The following is a 13,344-nucleotide window of genomic DNA, read 5'->3' as shown; positions in this document are numbered from 1 at the left end:
ATACTTGGTCCCTCAGAGCCAAGCGAATCAGTATGGAAACTCTTCAATTGCCGGAGGATGTCCTCATACGGGTTATATAATTATCTTTTTATAGGGCAGTCAAAAGAAAAACAAAGAGTGGAGGACAGAAATGAAGCAAAGCAAAATAAAGCTGATGTATAGCTCATCGATAATAATCACAACATTACATATGTACTAGATGACTTTAACAACTTTCTATAAAATTGTTATTACAACTAACTGTAGTTGATTGACACCTAGCTGTAGGTCATTAAAAATTATCTGAATTGGGACAATAAATTGAAACTTAGAGACAAGTCTGGAGTTCAGCATTGATACCATGTTCAAACACTAATGCACAGACTGATTGGAAAAATAAAATAAAACAATAGAAAATGTATTATGCATAAGTTCTTTGAAACTAGTTCTTGAATCAATCAGGCTTCTTAAAGTTGCTCCTTAATTGTAAATATAGTCAACTATCATCTAAGTTTCCAGCATCATAGGCTAATGAACTGTGGTTCCTCAACAACAGCTATTATTATTAATTCTTTTAACTTTTCCTTTTAGAAGGTCAATGGTACAAATTTTACAATTAATTACAATTTGACCTATTTTCCTACAATGATAAGACAATCTCATTCTTACCTACCATTCCAAGATGTATCAGTTTGTAATAATTATCTCTACTTAAATAGTAGAGATAGCTTTGTTTCAGTTTGCATGGCTCTTATGCATTAAAAATAAATAAAAGATCAGTACACATATAAAGAAGGTATTTTTATGTTATTATTTCCATACCTTGAGCTGAAATAATAGGAATAGTTAGAGCTATTGTTTTCTTTAGTGTCAGATATATGATACTCCCAACACAATCTTTCTACTTGTAACTTAATGTTCAAAGTGCATCACAATTATTGCAAAATGTGTTTACTTAGATATGTAATTCAGCATCACTTCCTGGTCGTTCCCAAACCTATGCTCCCTGTAACTCCATCCACAAACTCATTCCATCATGGAACACAGCATATTACAAACTATTTAATAAAACGTCTTTATTGCTCATGTGGCTAGACATTACATCTTGAATCTAAGTAATTGCAATTTCCAAAAGAACTTTATATTTGTTGCTTTTGCTTCAAACAACTTAGTTCCTCTAAAAAAATTCAGATGATTTGAACATAACGTAATTTTGAATCTGAATGAGCAAGGCCAATAATGGACTTCACTTTTTCATCTCGACTTCCCAATCGATCTGTAGGTACTCTGAGCCATTCCCTGTGCCCCACAATTTTTAATCATCATTTGCATTTCTACTTTTATCATCTGCAAGTGAAAATTATCACCACTACTGTCAAAGTCAGGTGTGATAATGTCAATGCGAACACTAATGGGTTGAGCATAGACAACCCTTGCCAACGATTTCTCATTGGGTGGGATGGCCTCGCATCCATCCGTTTTGATAACAACGCAGGACCGAGAGCAAATCGCTTGCATATGAACACAGGCTTATCAAGGGCAAATAATGTTGGACATGTTAAAAAAAAGGAAATTACGTAAAACATACACCAGATTTGTGACACTTTTCCACCACCCCACTCCTGTATGGATAGTCCGATTCAGATTCAATGTCATTTCTGGCAATGTACCATAACGCTTCAGTTACGGAGCCCTCCCGACAGCCATCCTTATGATAGCAGTCCAACAGCAGCTAAGGTGAAAGGGGAACGAGCTCCCCCAAAACAATTTTGTTGACACCCTTTGTGACTGCTGTGGCCAAGAAGGCCCAACAATTCCCTACAAAAATAAAATGTTTAACCTGATGAAAGCTTACACCAGTTGATGGCTTGTAGTTGTGCGAATAAGAAAGCTTACCATACCCTTGATTTCTCATAGGTGTTTCAGTGCCTGCCTTCCTCCAATCAACTATCTTTGGGAGAGAGCTGGAAGCGTCAGGCGTGTAGGCGTATTTGCCACTCAGACTAAGCCCAACAGTCTTAGAGGTTTTGATTCAGCTGGTCTTGAGCATGACTTCCTCCTACGTCGTGTCAGTGAGTGGCGTGAGGCCTAGCAGGTAAGAGTTCTGCTTTGCATTGTGCTCCCTAATCTCGCTCAACTTCTCCTTGAAAATCAGGTACTTTTTCTGCTTCCCATGCTCCAGGGCCCAACACTCAAACTTGGAGAATACGATCTCATTCTAGACTACATCAGTTGGGGTGTACCCCAAGTTGTGCACCTCTTCCTCCAACCACCATGGCAGGCCTAAACATAGAAACAAAACTAAGCCTAAACCAAAAATAACACTCTACTTCACTTGACTGACGAGCAAGAGGCTCTCTCTGTATAGAGAGTTCTTCTTCACCTAATTTCTCACCATCAAATTGTTGTGAACACCTTTCTCATGGATCTAAACCTCTTCTCCCCAACACCTTTCCCAAGCTGGAGAGAAATAAAATGATTGAAGTCAACTGAAATGTGTCCTCACACAATGCATAAACTGTAGCATATCTCAACATTCTGCAAGAATGTCTTAAAAAACTTGGAATATATTTAAACAACCAAAAGAGATAATAGACATTTATGAATTTGATGGTGAGAAATTAGGTGAGGAACTCTCTATATAGAGAGAGCCTCTTACTCGTCAGTCAGTCACTGTTGTGTGCGAGAATGGGGAAAAGGAGTGTTATTTTTGGTTTAGGCTTAGTCTTGTTTTCTATGTTTAGGCCAGTTATGGTCACTAGAGGAAGAGGCACCCGACTTGGGTACACCCCAGTTGATGTAGTCTCAATCAAGACCATATTCTCCAAGTTTGAGAGTTGGTCCCTAGATCAGGGGAAACAATACAAAGACCGGGTGGAGAAGCAAAAAAGGTACCTGATTATCAAGGAGAAGTTGGGTGAGATTGAGCATAATGCGAAGCAGAACCCTTACCTACTAGGCCTCACACCATTCACAGACATGATATAGGAGGAAGTCGTGCCCAAGACCAATTGCGTCAAAGCCTCTGAGATTGTTGGGCTTAATCTGAGAGGCAGATAGACCTACATGCCTAACGCTCCTAGCCCTCTCCCAAAGACTGTTGACTAGAGGAAGGCAGGTGTTGTAACACCTGTGAGAAATCAGGGATGTGGTAAGTTTTCTTATTAGCACAAATACAAGTCATTAGTTGTTGTATGATTTCATCACATTAAGCTCTAAACATTTTAATATTTTCTCAGCCATAACAGAAATAGAGGGTCTCAACAAAATTGTTTTAGGGGAGCTTGTCCACCTTTCACCCTAGATGCTGCTTTACTGCTATCAAAAAGATGGTTGTCGGGAGGTATCAGTGACTAAATCGTTTCAATACATTGCCAAGAATGGCATTCAATCCTAAGCGAACTATCCGTACAAAGGTGGAGTGGTGGAAAAGTGCCAAAAATCTGGTGTATGTTTTACAAAATTTCCTTTCTTTTGACACGTCCAACATTACTTGCCCTTGATAAACCCATCTTCATATGCAAGCAACTCGCTCTCAGTACCACATTGTTATCAAAACCGATGGATACGAGGCCATCCCACCAATGAGAAATTGTTGGCAAGGGATGTCTCTGCTCAACCCATTAGTGTCCATGTTAACATTAGCGCACCTAAAACACATTGACTGCAGTTTTCTCCAACTGTTCCATGCATTGGCTATTACAGCCTCATCTCTCATAAAACATGACTCTTAACAACAAATTTTTAAAAATAACAGTAAATAGAGAACAGAGCAAAAGAGAACAGAAAGTAACTTTTGTATAACTCATTGATTTATCATCAAAAAATTACATATTTAAAAGGATGAATTAAAAATTTCCTATAAAACTATTATTTACCTCAACTACTAACTGATCCATGCATTGGCTATTACAGCCTCATCCCTTCTACATAAACATAACTCTGATAACAAATGGAAAAAAACAACACGAACTACTAAACAGAACAAAAGAGTATGTAATACAAGTGAAGGTTTACAGTCATACCGTGGATCTTAGATCTTTATTGGGGCGTGGCAATGAGAATGCTTAAAAATCTATATGTAGCACAAAATGCTATGGTCAATTGTGATTGCCTTTAAAGATTTTTTTTGCCAAATTGCTAAATTGTTATATATTTAGCTTAAAGCGGAGCAAAATAATTCTACGAAAATTTCTAAATTAATTGCTTTCACGTAATATAGCATTTTTTTAAAATAGCTACTCTTTTTATATTCAACTCCAATTTGTTGTGGGAAAAGTAAAAGAAGTACACCTTGCAGGATAAAAGAATATTGCATATTCAGTTTGATTCGGTGACTTCTCTTCAGCAACAACATTCATAACAGGAATTTTTGCAATTTGATCAGTTTAACAGGTATCCTAAACGACAGGAAAAAATTGACGCAGCTTATGAAGAGTCAAATTCTGCATAGGCTGGTTGATAAGTGTATGGTAGAGAGATTTGAATGAGATGGCGTCGGGCATCTGCAATTTTTCGCTGAGCTAGGGCAGCCATGCCCTAGCTCCTCATCGCTGGGACTGTGTGTGCGCAGGAGGGTAGAAGGTGCTATTGAGTGGATAGGGGAGTTTTGGACATTGTTTTTACTGGTCCGCCGGTTGTGAGTGATCGTTGTGGGAGAGTTTAACGCCGTGCGGGTCAACAGGAGAGCCTGGTCGGATCCCATTGCCGTGGATTGACCAGGGCTGAGTGTGGGTATGGCGAAGGGTGGGCCCTCTAGGGCATCGCCTGCTGAAGTATCACATGTTATGGAGGATTTGAACATGGTGGGACAGGAGGCTAGGGTTTTTGAGAACACCCTTTTTTCTCAGAATACTGATGCTGCGGATTCGTGCCTGCTGGGGGGATCACGGATCACAAAGATTAATGGTTGCCTTGAACGCTGCAAAGAGAGACCCAAATTGGTTATCCCCTTTGAAATAATCGCCGAGGATGTCGAGTATTACTCCAAACATTCGCTGTATTGCAAGTTTTTGGGATTGAGAGTTTCTCTCCAATTTTTGGAGAATTGGGCTCGGAGAGTTTGGGAACCAAAAGGTGAAATGGAGGTCACGCTGCTTGCAAACAATTTCTTCATGATTACATTCATTTGCCTGGCTGATCATAATAGTGTTTTTGAGGGTGGGCCTTATTTTTATAACCAGACTGGTCTTTTTGTCAAACCATGGCATGTAGGATTTAACCCTTCTGAGGAGCTCCCAAATCGAGTTCCAGTGTGGGTTCGGCTACCCAGATTTCCAATAGAATGTTGCAGAGCGGATGTTATTCATATGCTTGCATCAATGGTAGGAAAGCCGGTGGGGCCTTCTACACAAACTTTGGGAAAGAAAGTAATGACTTTTGCCCGAATTTGTGTGGATCTCGATTTGAGTAAACCATTGCCAGATGCGGTGGAAATGTGTGCGGGCTCACATTCTTGGGCTCACATTCTTTCCGATGTCGCCTTTGTCACGAATATGGCCACCTGGTGCGAAGATGTCCAAAGGCCAAGTCAATGGAGCAGCAACCTACACCTCCTCCTCGTAACACTTCCAGTATTGACAAGGGGGAGAAGCCTGCTGCTAGCAAGGGCAAGGATGCTGAGGGGTTTATCCAGGTTAAGGCTCGAAATCGTAATAGGGGTCAAAAGAGGACTCTAATGGAGAGACAAGATGAGGATACTTTTAACAGGTTTGAGGTGTTGGACAAATTGGGTCAGCAAGAAGTTAATCCTGGATTAAATAATGCAGAACAACTGGTAACAGATTCTGGATTGGAGATTTGTTCTTCCATCCCTCCTTCTATTTCTCATGTGGAATCTGCCATGCCTATGGTCATGGAAGGGCAGATAGGGACTCAAATGATTCTAGAGCCAAATGTTGACTTGGGTCAGGGAGTGGAGGATGCAGCTCTTCCTACTAGGACTGCGGCTTCAAATACAGATAAGCGAGGTAAATCTGCTTCTCATTTGGGCATTCTCCAAAAGGATGGTAAGAAGAGTGGTTTAGCGAAAAATGTTAAAATGGGACGTAAGGACTTGGAAAAGATTAAGATGATAAGGGAGACTTTGGTGGAGTCAAGTTCTGTAAAGACTTGGGATTCCCACTTCTCAACTCCTCTGAAATGATCATTATTTCTTGGAATGTTAGGGGCTTGAACAGTGGCCCTAGACAAAAAGTTGTTCGGGAATTAGTTAGAAATGACCCTCCGGATGTTCTTTTTCTCCAGGATACTAAAGTTTCTATGGAATGTATGATGAGTATGGCACCTAAACTGTGGAGAAGTGGGCAATGCCAATGCATCGGAGCCCAAGGATCTTCAGGGGGTGTGGCATGTCTCTGGAACCCACGGAAGATTCAACCAGTGTCGTGGATCTCTTTCAAATCCTCCTTATCCATGGTGGCTTTGTGCATTGAGTCAAGGGAATCTGTCCTTTTCTCTAATGTCTATGCTCCTATTGAATTTCAAGGTAAGCTTCTGGTCTGGAATAATATTCATTTGGTTCGTAGTTTATTTCCTTACCTACTGTGGATTATAGCTGAGGACTTTAATGCTATTCTTGACTTATTTCAAAAACGGGGAGATAATGCAAGACTGGAGCCCTCTTCTGTTTTGCTTCGGGATAATATGTCAGCACTCAATCTTGTGGATATCAAGCCTAGCAATGGTCAGTTCACCTGGAACAATAGAAGGGTGGGTGACAAATGCATTGCTGAAAGATTAGACCACTTTATGGTTTCCTATTTTTGGGTGGGAGGATTGTGGTCTTCCAGGTCTGAGATATTAGATTGGAGAGGTTCGAATCATTGGCCTATTAAGCTTGTCATTTCATCAGCCCATTTGCCTCAGAAGACACTATTTAAGTTTCAGCTCATGTGGCTCAAGGACCCAGATCTTTTTGGTTGTGTAGCCAAATGGTGCAAGGATGGTAGGCTTGCTTTTGGGACAGCAATGTATACCTTTGCCAAGCTCCTACAATATGTTAAGTATCAGCTCAAACGATGGAACTGACAATGCTTTGGGAACATTTTCCAAGAGAAATATGAGGCTCAAGTGGAGTTGAATACTATTACCAGGTTGATTAGGGAGGATGGAGTGTCGGAGAATTTGTTGCGGGAGGAAGCCAAGGCTCTAAAAAATCTGGAGGAGTGGGAGCTAAGAGAGGAAATCTTTTGGAAACAGAAAGCTCGGATTGAGTGGCTCCAACAGGAGGACAAGAACACTGCCTTCTTCTTCAATTCGGTGAAAGCCAAACAACATGATAATTCTATATCATCTTTGGCTACTAATAGGGGGGAGGTTAATTCCTCTACTCAAGATGTTTTAAATGAAGCTATGCAATACTTCGTTTCTTTATTTAGGGAGGAATCACTGGGGAACTCGGTTGCTGAGGCGCAGGTCCTATCCTGTATCCCACCTTTAATCTCTTTGGAAATGAAAGAGTATCTTATGAGTGTCATATCTTTGGGGGAGTTAGAGAAGGTTGTTTTCCAGATGAAAAAAGAAAAGGCTCTGAAAAAAGGAAAGGCTCCTGGTCCAAATGGTTTCCCGATTGAATTCTTCCAAGAATTTTGGGACATTATAAAATTAGATTTACTGGCAACTGTTCAAGAATCCCAGAAGAATAAGCAAATGCTCCGGGCCCTGAACTCACCTTTCTTTCTCTCATCCCCAAGGGGGAGAAGGCTGACCGGCTAAGTCAATTTTGCCCTATTTCTCTGTGCAATGTAACTTATAAAATTATTTCTAAGTTGATTGTGGAAAGGCTAAAAAAGTGTCTTGCAGTGCTAATCTCTGAAGAACAAAGTGACTTTGTAGAGGGCCACCAGATTCTGGATGGGGTGGTTGTGGCCACTGAGACTATTCATTCCATAGCTAGCTCCAAAGACAAGGCTATGTTTATCAAGTTGGACATGGCCAAGGCTTATGACAGAGTTTGTTGGTCCTTTCTTCAGAAGGTTTTGAGTGCCTTTGGTTTTGAGGAGGAATGGATTCGTTGGGTTATGAGTTGTGTAAATTCAACTTCTTTTTCAATTTTAATCAATGGGGAACATTCTAATCTCTTTGGGGCCTCTCGTGGTTTGCGGCAAGGGGACCCTCTTTCTCCCTACCTGTTTCTTCTTTTGGTGGAAGGTTTGTGACGGCTGATTAAAAGGAATGTTGAAGAGGGCTTCATTAAGGGTTGGCAATGGGGAGTGGGTCGTCCTGTTCAATCTCACCTCCAGTTTGTGGATGATACGGCGTTGATGGTCATGGCTACCATTAGGGACGCTTCTAATATGCGTAACGTGTTGGATGTTTATCTGGCTACTTCAGGACAGCTGATCAACGAGGGTAAGTCTTCCATTTTTTTCTTCAACACTCTACCTTTCATTCAGCGAAGAGTTGCTCATATTCTCAGGTTCCAAATTGAAAGCCTCCCACTACTATATCTTGGGATCCCTATCTTAGTTGGCAAACAGTCTAAGGAATCATGGCAAGTTATTTTGGATAAGTTTCGAGACAAAGTGAATCATTGGACCCATCGTTAGCTATCTTTTGTTGGCCGGGTCCAATTGCTTCAATTTGTGGTGCAGGCTCTCCCCCTCTATAGGTCAGGTGGCGCCAATGAGCTTTGTTAGGGACCTTGATTCCTTAGCTAGACAATTTTTATGCGCTGGAAATTTATCTTCAACGAAGTGGAGTCTTATCAAGTGGGAGGTTGTTTGTAGTCCAAAAAGGTTTGGTGGTCTTGGCCTTCAATAGTTATTGATGTCTAGTATTGCTCTGGCAGCTAAACTGTATTGGCGATGGTGTGTGGAACAGGACCAAGTGTGGGCCAAAATTTTGTCTCATAAGTATTTCTTTGGGATCCCACAGAAGGATATCCCACGGTACAGCTTGACTGGGAAAGGCTCGGTGATTTGGACTACTCTCAAGAAAGGGGTTGCGCTCATAAAGGGAGGCCTTTTCTGGATCTGTAAGAGGGGGTTAGAGGTACATTTTTGGCATGACTCTTGGGATGGCCATCCTCCCATAGTCGTCCAATATCCTCATTTGTGCTTATTGTCCCAGAGGTTTTGTGAAGCTAGATGGACTAAGGTGAGTGACTTTAAGTCCTTCTCCCTTCAGGGACAGTTGGTGGAAGTAAGATGGAAGAACCCAAGGGAGTGGCCTATCCTTGGGTTGGAAGTAGAATGCGTTGAGCTTTATCACATTATTTCTAGTCGTGACTGTAGCACCCTTATGGATAGTGATGTTCTAGCCTGGTCCCCTAATCCTAAGGGTGTCTACATTGTGTCTTCTGGGTATCAAAAGCTACTCTCTCAACAATTGGTAGGGGGGGAGGTTCACTGGTGGAAGAAAGTTTGGAATATATTCTCTTGGCCAAAATGCAATTGCTTCATTTGGACTTTGGTTTGGAATAGGTGCCTGACTTGGGACAATATTCAGAAGAGGGGCTTTTATGGTCCTTCGAGGTGTGTTCTCTATGGTGGCGGGGAGGAAGATGTACAACATTTATTCTTCCGTTGCTCCTTCACCCTGCAATTATGGCATTTCTGGTGGAATGTTTGGAAATGCCCATGCATTCATGCCTCCTTGGCAGAGTTTTGGATGAGAATGGGAAGGCGCCTTTCATCGGCTCCCTTCCTACATGATGTTTGCATGATGTTTGGTATGCTGGTCCTATCTTCCTGTTATGGCAAGTTTGGTTGGAAAGGAATCGTAGAATCTTTAGAGGCGAAGAATTGGGGATTCAACAAGTTTGGACTAGAATTATGGGAATGCTCCAAGAAATTGTTGAAGCCAAGAGCAAGATTGTGTTGCCTCTGGAGAAAGGAGATGCTGAGATCGTTGGGAGGTTTGGCATAGAGGAGATATCTCCAACCTCAGCTTGCGTCAGAAGAGGGAGACGTGTGAAGCAAAAAGTTCAAAGGATGGGGAAATGGCTGCCCCCTCCAAAGGGTGTTTTGAAAGTTAATACAGATGGTTCTTCCAAGGATAATCCAGGTTTGGCTGGGATTGGTGGGTTTGGAAGGGACTATTTTGGATCTGTGGTTTTCGTTTTCTTGGCCAATAAAGGGATACAAACTGTTAACAAGATGGAAGGCTTGGCTATCCTATATGCTTTGAAGCAAGCCTATGCTCTAGGATGGTGGAAGGTGATTTGTGAGGCTGACTCTCAGGTACTAGTCAATATGCTTCTTGAGAGGAAGATTTCTGATGTTAGCTAGCAGTTGTCTAAGTTAGTGCAGCAGATATTACAAGTTAGTTCTTTAATGGATTCAGTGTCTTATGTCCATATTCCAAGGGAGTGGAATAGGGCGGCCATTTGTCTGGCAAAATGGGCATCAGAAGCTATAGATGGCCGAAAGATTGATGAGTGGGGGCAGATGCCATACAAGCTATGTCAGGCCTTGGAGAGGATTCTGGTAGATGATAATAGAGGTGTTGGGGATTGATGTTTTTAGTGGTATTGGTTTTGGGGACCTTGGAGGTTCTTGGGGCTTTAGCCCTTTGATGTTTTGTATTCAGTTGCTCTAATTTTCAATAAAGTTTTTACCCCTCTTTTTTCAAAAAAAATTCTGTATAGGCTGCCTTTCAAAACAAAAGAAGAACAATTAAACAGGCTCGAACTGACTGCATGAACATGAGTTATATGACTAGAAAACGTATTTTAATGGGAATGCAATATCATTATTCTATGAACAAATCATTATCATTCATCCCATGCCCGGTGTCCTCCTGCTACATCTTATCCCTCTCTATACCCACCGGGCCTTTCTTTTCACGTTTCAACAAACAACTGGCCACATGAAAAATTGCTAACCAGTAACAGAGAACGGAGATATGATGAGCATCACCAGAGTCCAATATCCAAACAATTTTCCTTGGGAAAATTACGGAAACTCTTGCTGAGCCAACCCTAGGGATCCAGAAACGACAAGAATGGATATTAAAGACCTAAGGAAGCAAAAGTTTTTTCTCAGATAAATGAAAATGGAAACAGATCCTTTTATTTTTCAGGATAAAAGGGTACAGAATAGCTTATAGGAACATGAACTATCGCATACTCCTTGTGGAACCTAACTGTATTGTAACTGGCACGTCCCTTACCCTTGAGCTTAGTAATAATTGTATAATGTTATTAATAGTCAGGATTAGGATTAAGATTTAATTAGTTAAGATTAAGATTACAACAAAAGCTAGGGTTAAAACATAGAACTTATGAATCTTGAAATCCTAATATAAAACCACTTCTAACTCAATGACTATCAAAAATATCTAAACTTGCACAAATGCTTAAATCGTTTACAGGCAAATCATTGTTTGATGGATCCGAAACTTGCACAGATCTGGAGAGAAAATAGATATATCCAACTACACCTTACCAGCGCATCTATATCTATAATATAAAACAGATCCATTAAAATTATCAGATATAAAAATTATATATCAATCAATACAGAACAGATACCTGTAGCATAGATTTCTTGAAGCAAAGTGAAATAACAGGGATATGTAGAGAGGGCAATGGGCATGGGAGGATCAGGGAAGACTACACGCTCATTAAAATTATTTTATGTGCAAAAGTCTTGCCATTCATCCCACGCCTGATGTCCTCCTGCTACATCTTATCCTTCTTTATAACCACTGTTTCTTTCTTTCTAGGCCCCAAAAACCAATTGGCCATTCGGCAGCTGTCCACAGATTTTTAATGAAAAGTGCAAATCAATAGCAGAGGACGAGGCTCTGATGTGTATGAGCAAAAGCCAATACACGGGCAATTTTTACTCGATGAAATGGATGGAGGAAATCCTCCAGACAACCAAAACCTAGCCGCTCCGATTCGCACTGAAATGGCCTCTTCTGAAGACAAAACATGGGCAAGTTCGGGAGGGATTGAAACTAAATATACTTTCCAAAACTTTACAAGGTACCTACCTAATTTTTCCTTTCTCCGACTTTTATTATTGTTGATTATTATGGACGCCACTATCATCCCTACCAAATTCAAAACATGAAAACACAATCATTTGATTTTCATATTTGTAATATGCATTTTGTCTAAAAATTAGCCTAGTGGCAATTGTTTGGAGATTAGCCTAATGGCAATTAATTTTCATTATACAAAAAATCCCCTACCATAAGGTTTCGTATATAATTATTTGTAAATTTATTTATGTTTAGAAATTTGCATTTTTCTCGGAGTTAAGACTTATTAATAAATAAATGACAATTGTACATAAATACCCTCCTTTTCCAATTTAAAAAATAAGGAAAAAAATTCTTTAAAACACCCCATTATTATTATTTTATAACTTTACTTATTGAACAATGTGCTCTCTCTAAAAATTTGATTATCAAATATTATGACTTACATCTTTTTGGCAAATTTAATTTTAAAAAAATTGTAACTTTATTTGAAATTCTATATTATTAATCAATATTGTATTGAAAGAATGATAGTATAGAATTCATTACTATAATTAGTTCATGTGGTATAGAGGGGGAGACTAATGTTTCATCATACTTCTCCATTTTATTGTGCCTAGGGAGTTGGGAAAAGTGAAAAACAATCGCACAATTGGTTGTTATTTTCTATTAAACATTACTTTTCCCTCAAATTTGTAGTATTTTCATTGGGCACGATCAATTTTCTTAGTAGTTTTTTTTTTTTTTTTCTTAACAAAAAAAGTCCACCCAAAAAGGGCACTTGCATACCTGTTTCCTACATAGCCCACTTTACTTGGATTTTGCATGCTCCTAGAAGTTGTATTATTATTATGATAGTTATGTTTCCTTATCATTGCAAGCCACAATGCTTTTGCAATGCAGGCAACAATCTCAATTACTGCAAAGACTCTATGATAGGAACAAGTTGCTGGTGGAGAGTTGCAACTGCATAATTTTGGAAATTTAGTGGCATGCTTGATTGCACGTAAACCAAGAATTATGCAGGTATTTTCACTGATTGTTACCCTATATGTATATATTATGTGACGAATTTAATGTTTTCTTTGACATGCCTACATAAACTTTCAAATTTGAGATCAAATGTGTCTTATTAGTGCAATATTACTAATGCTTTGGAGAAGATCAAATATCCAGATTCTGACATATATTGGAAAAACTTTGAAGAGAAGTGTCATTTTTCCTATCTATTCACTGATGATTGCGATGAACCATGAAGATTTCAGTATCAAAAGCACATACCAAGAGATTGCAGGAAAGTAAGACAATCTTCTTACTTGTGTTAAGGGTTCCTTAATCCATGTTTTCTCTTCATGACATTCATCTAAGTTTTCTATACTAGCCTATGCATCTTGTACAACTTCCTACAATGCAAGTTTTGTGCTAGTGGAA

General features: G+C 39.8%; 1 long non-coding RNA gene across 1 annotated transcript; it reads right to left on the bottom strand.

Moving 5' to 3' along the window:
* Positions 1-767: 767 nt before the first annotated feature.
* LOC149533692 (uncharacterized) lies at positions 768-11,976 on the bottom strand. Its single transcript, XR_016356878.1, has 2 exons — positions 11,456-11,976; positions 768-1,278 (listed from the first exon to the last, which is right to left on the bottom strand). It is a non-coding gene; the product is annotated as an uncharacterized LOC149533692 (long non-coding RNA).
* Positions 11,977-13,344: the final 1,368 nt, after the last annotated feature.

Source organism: Cupressus sempervirens, chromosome 10 (assembly GCF_028749045.1).
Source record: "Cupressus sempervirens isolate cs-2001-9-10 chromosome 10, ASM2874904v1, whole genome shotgun sequence".
In the NCBI taxonomy this organism is placed as follows: domain Eukaryota; kingdom Viridiplantae; phylum Streptophyta; class Pinopsida; order Cupressales; family Cupressaceae; genus Cupressus; species Cupressus sempervirens.
This window is presented reverse-complemented; position numbering and strand designations above follow the sequence as displayed.